The sequence below is a fragment of the Leptinotarsa decemlineata genome, unplaced genomic scaffold (genome assembly GCF_025532065.1).
Source record: "Leptinotarsa decemlineata unplaced genomic scaffold, Ldec_3_MD MMD2_tig00002159_RagTag_RagTag, whole genome shotgun sequence".
NCBI classification, from domain to species: domain Eukaryota; kingdom Metazoa; phylum Arthropoda; class Insecta; order Coleoptera; family Chrysomelidae; genus Leptinotarsa; species Leptinotarsa decemlineata.
Window position 1 is genome coordinate 5,910,828 of NW_027412574.1, and position 6,526 is coordinate 5,917,353.

Here is a 6,526-nt window from a genome sequence, read left to right on the forward strand (position 1 = left end):
ATTTTTTCACGTTCACTTAGTCATTTTTTATTTCGAATATTCAAATCAACCGCTAGTCCATTAACTTTTTCATACCATCTAGTGATAGTTATCAGCGGTTTTAACGGTAAGAAATGCGTAAAAAACAAAGAATATTTATACTGCTTCTTTCTTTAAAAACCCAGTTATCCGTGACTGACATCAAAGAATGAATCTCGGAATTTGTCAATAACGTCATGTGTTAAAGTTTCTTTCGCATGTAAATGTGCAAATGGTCATCTAGGATTTACAAAGAGAAGTTCCCTGAAAGAAGACAACCAGATGGAAAGGCATTTCAGGCTCTAAAAACAACATTTGAATGAACTGGTAATGTCAATCTCGAGAAGTTCGAACGTGTCTGCCATGTAACAAATGAAGAGAATATATTTTAAATTGCTCTTCACCTTGTTGAAAATCCCCATGTGAGTACCCAAAACCTGAGCAGGAAATTAGCATTTTCTCAAACCAGCGTGTCTCGAATGACATGAGCAAGCAAATTTCATCCTTACCACATGCGATTGATGCAATTTTGCCGATGGGGCTTAAAAAAGATCAATCAAGAAAATGATTTTTTCGATTTAGTGTTAATTGCTGACGAAGCGATGAAGTTAAATTATGTCTGTTTGAAAATGAATGAAACTTGATCGGTTTTACCGAGCACCCTATATATTATTTCCGAAAGTTGAGATTCCCAAAAGTATCATATAGTGATGTTGACTAACTATTCCTAAAGAAAATCCGCTTAATTGCTATAGACATGCGGGTGGTGAATTAAAAAAATATTGTCTGCAAAATAGGTTTTTCTAGAATAACTTGACAATGCCGCAATGGAAATTCGAAAACAAAAATTCCTTAGAGAGCTATGGAATCGAATGACGTATTCATATACTGGGTATTCTTTAAAAAAATGACTTTGGTTGGCCATGCACGGCTGAATCACCCAGTATGCGAGAAAATAAGTTCAAAACATAGTATCAAATTGAGCAATTCGAAAAATTGTTTCCCTGATATAGCAATGGACCGAAGGAATTTTGTTGACTCACCCTGTATTGTTTTCCATATTTGTATTCCATTAGAAAAGTTCTTTCAAAAAATATAAGATTATTGGTATAAATACAGCGGAACAGAAGTTATTCGAAAAATATTGTCGAAAAATGTATCTATTCATCCGGTCATCATTTTTAATTGGAAGTCATTATTTTACATTTTTGATTTTCTTATTTAGCATTTGATTTTCCTTTGAAACGTGTAACGACACGATTCTCCTTTCTTTGTACGTCGTTCGTATTTACAGGATGTATTTGTTGTGGTATAAATGTCCTTCTTTTGTCAGTTGGAGCGCCATTGTTGTTTTGCATTCAATATTTTATTTTCTGCTACCACCATATTAACTTTATACTATGTTTGTGCTAAAACAAAACATTGCACGTCGAGTAACCGAGGGCGATAAGGGTGTAAAATATATTTCAAATTTTCAATTTGCAAAAGCGGGACAATTGCGGCCTCGCTGGGGACACCGAGACAGACTGCCTGAAATCGGGACGTATGGTCACGAGGCTAATTGTACACACACCGATTTTGGACGGCAAGTATAAAATCGGCCGATATTTTATTGGTAGCATATGCTTGCAGACTCACTGGAATTTTACCGGTCACCGTAATTAGCACGCACTACCAAAACTAAGTTAATACGTAGTAACTATTTGTTTGAAGGTGGTTGACAATGTTTCATGATGAATTTCACTAGTTCGGACTTCCATTGTCTAATATATAAAATGATTTGAAATCCCTGAAACAATATTTGAAAAAAAAATAGCTGAAAAAATAACAATTATATTAAGCAAAAATAACCTGAAATTAAATAATAGTGAAATAAAATACAAGTAAAAATAGAACGATTGAACAAAAAATGAAGAAATATAAATGAAAATAAAAATGAATCAGCCAAACCACGTTAGTTCACGACGTTTCGATTGTTAGTATCTACAATCGTCTTCGGGTGATGACTGGACTGATTCCTCCGAGAGGTGACTATTTATGGGTCGTTCCAGTACTTTCACTTATCCCCGCTTGCCATTTTTTCGGCTTCACTGGTTCAGTGGGAGGTGACCGTTTGGCGGGAGTTGGCCATTTCTCGCTTGATGATGGGTTTCCATATGTTGCGTATCTCTACGCTAACTTGGCTGAATACGTTGTTGGACAACATATATACGGCTTCCTTGAATTTTCTCCTAAACCAATGTTCCTCTCTGTGTATGAGCTCAGCTCAGTCTGATATCCAAGATTTGCTGGTTTCCCCTCGATGTGTGTGTTTTTTGTGCTCGGCAATGCGAACATTCAATGGCCTCTTAGTTTTACCTATATAGAATTTTCCACATTCACAGGGTATCCGGTAAATGCAATTCTTGAAATCGCAGCCCGAGAGAGAGAACGAATCTACCTATAGAAGTAATTATGGAATTACTAGGATGCTGTGTACGAAACTGTTATTTCCAACTGAAGGACGAATTCTTTACACAAGATGAGGGACTGCCAATGGGATCGCCGCTTTCACCAGTCATAGCCAACATATATATGGAGTGGTTTGAAACTCTAGCCATTGAAGAAGCCCTCAAGAAACCTCGAGTCTGGTTGAGATATGCTGACGACACCTTCATAATATGGAACCATGGGAATACTGAACTAGACGCATTTCTGAAACACATCAACAGCATGAGACCTTCCATCACTTTCACAATGGAGAAAGAAATCCACAATATATTGCCATTCTTAGACGTTTTGGTGAAGAGTACCGACACTAAGTAGGAAACATCTGTATACCGAAAACCCACTATCACGAGACAGTATCTGAACCACGAATTCAACCACCATCAATCGACTAAAAGAGGAATCATCAAGACTCTATTAGACCGTGCTTTCGGGCTCTGTGATAAAAAGGAAGGTCTCGAGAAGGAACTTGACATCATCAAAAATTATATTATCTTCAATGGAATGGCTACTCCAAAGCGATGGTAGAAAAGACTTCATCTAAAAGACAGCAGGAGTCTCGTAAGGAAGAGAAGCCGTCACAACCAGTGCTTGCACTTCCCTACATCAGAGGATTATCGGAGAGGATAAGAAGAATTGGTTCCAAGTACAACATCAGAACCTGCTTCAGATCCGTTAACACTATCCGTAGCAACCTCACGAAAACGAGGCCACCAAACGCGGACTGCGATTCCAAGAATTGCATTTACCGGATACCCTGTGAATGCGGAAAATCCTATATTGGTGAAACTAAGAAGCCATTGAATGTTCGCATTGCCGAGCACAAGAGACACACACAGCGATGGGAAACCAGCAAGTCAGGAATAGCAGACCATATTTGGACCCCTCAACACAACATCAAGCGGTCCCAAGCTGAGATCATACACAGAGAGGAACATTGGTTTAGGAGAAAATTCAAGGAAGCCGCATACATGTTATCCAACAACGTATTCAGCCAAGCCAGCGTAGAAATACGCAATATATGGAAACCTACCATCAAGCGAAAAATGGCCAACTGCCGCCAAACGGTCATCTCCCACTGAACCAGTGAAGCGGAAAAAGTTGAAAGCGGATATAAGTGAAAGTACCCGAACGACCCATAAATAGTCATCTCTCGGAGGAATCAGTCCAGTCATCACCCGAAGATGATTGTAGATACTAACAATCTAAACATCGTGAACTAGCGTAGCTTGGAATCACTTAACTTTTTATTTTCATCTATATTTTTTTATTTTTTGTTCAATCGTTCTATTTTTACTTGTATTTTATTTCACTATTATTTCATTTCAGGTTATTTTCGCCTAATATAATTGTTATTTTTTCAGCTATTTGTTTTTTTTTAATATTGTTTCAGGGATTTCAAATTATTTTATATATTAGACAATGGAAGTCCGAACTAGTGAAATTCACGTAGTAACTACAATTTCACCAAGCAGTCGAAACTGGAATGGTCGGTAAAAAACCGGTGAGTATGTAAGAGTACATTTAGTCACGTACGCCACTACTTCCTGGTACTGCCGGCGATACAGTGTCAGTGGAAGGCTGCTCACCGGTATTTTACCGGCGACGATCACGGGTCGGCGTGTGTGCCAGGTCCCGTACAATTAGCCTTACGCTAGTTGCACACACACCGATTTTGGACGGCCAGTATAAAATCGGCCGATATTTTTTTGGTAGCGGGTGCTTGCACACTCACCGGATTCTTATCGTATCGTAATTAGCACGCATTACCAAACGAAGTTAATGCGTAGTAACTACAATTTCACCGAGCATTCGAGACTGGAATGGTCGGTAAAAAACCGGTGAGTATGCAAGAGTGTATTTAGTCATGTACGCCACTACTTCCCGGTACTGCCGACGATACAGTGGCAGTGGACGGCTGCTCACCGGTATTTTACCGGCGACGATCACCGGTCGGCGTGTGTGCCAGTTCCCGTTCCCACATGTGGTTCACTATTGGAATTTGGACGACCGGTACAAAGTCGGCCGTCCAAAATCGGTGTGTGTGCAACTAGCGTTAGGTAAACGGATTTTCCCTTAAATTATTTTGACTTTCACTAAATTACGCGGAGATATCACAATTTTAATACAAAATGCTAGCGATCCGGGTAGCAAAATATGTATGCATATATTTTTTCAGTCATAGTATCACATCAGGTTGTTAATGAGGATTGTGGGGTTTTTTCCAAGATGAACGTGCTGAAACCGTCCAGAGCATTCGAGAGTTAAGTTATATTCATTCTTAAATGTTTGAAAATAGCTTGTGACGTTCCGGAACGTCCTGGAACATTACAGATCATTGTGAAACGATCAAGAAAGTTCATCTCCCATCCAACAAAAATGTTTATATTTTTATCTGAAATGCATGCTTTTGAAGATATCATGGCTGGAAGTTTTGCACTCTAGAAATTTCTCCAGTCCAACAAACCAATATTCTAGAGTATGAGAGAACATTTCTTTGGTAGGAGTATATAAAGCAAGATTCATCGACCTCTCATAATCCAATGTTCCAATTACCACACATTCTCATATCAACTACCTGAGCGAAGACGAATAACCCGGCTAGTAAATAATAACAATGAACCTGGATAAAATTCACTCAAATAAAAGTATGTTTGCAACTATCACTTTTAATTTTGATATAGGTAGGTACCTGAAAACAACACAAATAAAAAAATACCACCTTATCGCATCAGCTTGAATTCATTTTTTTCTCGCGGTAGTTTACTTTTGTGATAACTCCGAAGATAATAATTTGAAAGCCAATTTGAAAATTTGAAGAAAGTAACTAACTTACATGTAGTGATTATTTTTGTTATATCTCGACGGTATTCGGCAACGTTTTCTTTCGATAAAAACTCGCAAGGTACCTAGTAGGTACCACCGCCCCGAGTTTTTACAGATCGATCAATTCACACAAAACATCATATAATCAATGAGCTAAAATGCAAATGTTTTGAAATTTTCCATTATTCGTGAAGTTTGAAAAGTAACGATATAGATAATAAATTATTCCACCCCTCTGAATGAAAAATTAATTTTGAACAAACTTCTATTTAATATTTGATTTTGTTAAATAATAAACCTTTCTCATATTAATTATCATGCTTTATTACAAAAAGTTCAATTAAAAAGGCAAATACAATATTACTTTCGGAGTAGAAATATATTCGAGTATATTTCGAAGTGATATTTATTTGAATAATTCGCATCATCGAAAATAAGACGGTCTTTATTTTGATCAGTAAAGAATATCTGTTGAAACTTGTGGAGATATCTCTCGCCATTGCAGTAGGGTAACTGGTGGAGAGAATACCCTCAAGGAATTCTTAATGAAAACGTACCGTCCGGAAACTTTCGTTGAAGTAAAAAGAAATTAAAGCGTGATGTATGAATGCTCCCATTGATTTCCATTATGATAACTTTCTTATTAAAGTAAAACATACAATAAAAGATAAAGTTTGGTGTAGCAATCAGCCATCTCTTCTTCTTCTGGTTATGGTCGTTGCTTCCTTACAGGTGCATTTGACCAAATCAGCTATCTCAGTTTGCAATTTGTCTTATCAAATTTGAATAACCGTACCACGTATTTATTTAATATTTAGAACCTACGTAAACACGGAACATATTGGTCACAGTGGATAGTAATTACGTTGATTCAATATAAAATCCTGGTATTGAAAATCCTTTATGGTTTTTTCAGTTAGGAATTAACAAAATTGATTTCACATCCAACCAAGCATCAATAACTCATCAAGCGAACAGTTTTCGCAAAAGGTCCAAGTGCTCTTGGCAGAAAGCAAAGTACGCAATGCAGTAAATTGCTGCATTGTGCATTTACGAAATACACTCACTTCTAACTAATCAATGTTTTCGCTACTTGAACTGAAGAAAAAACACTAAAAGGTAAAATATCTTTCGTAAGACAATAATATAGAAATCGTCAATGACACATTGGCAACACTGGACAGAAAAGTCATTT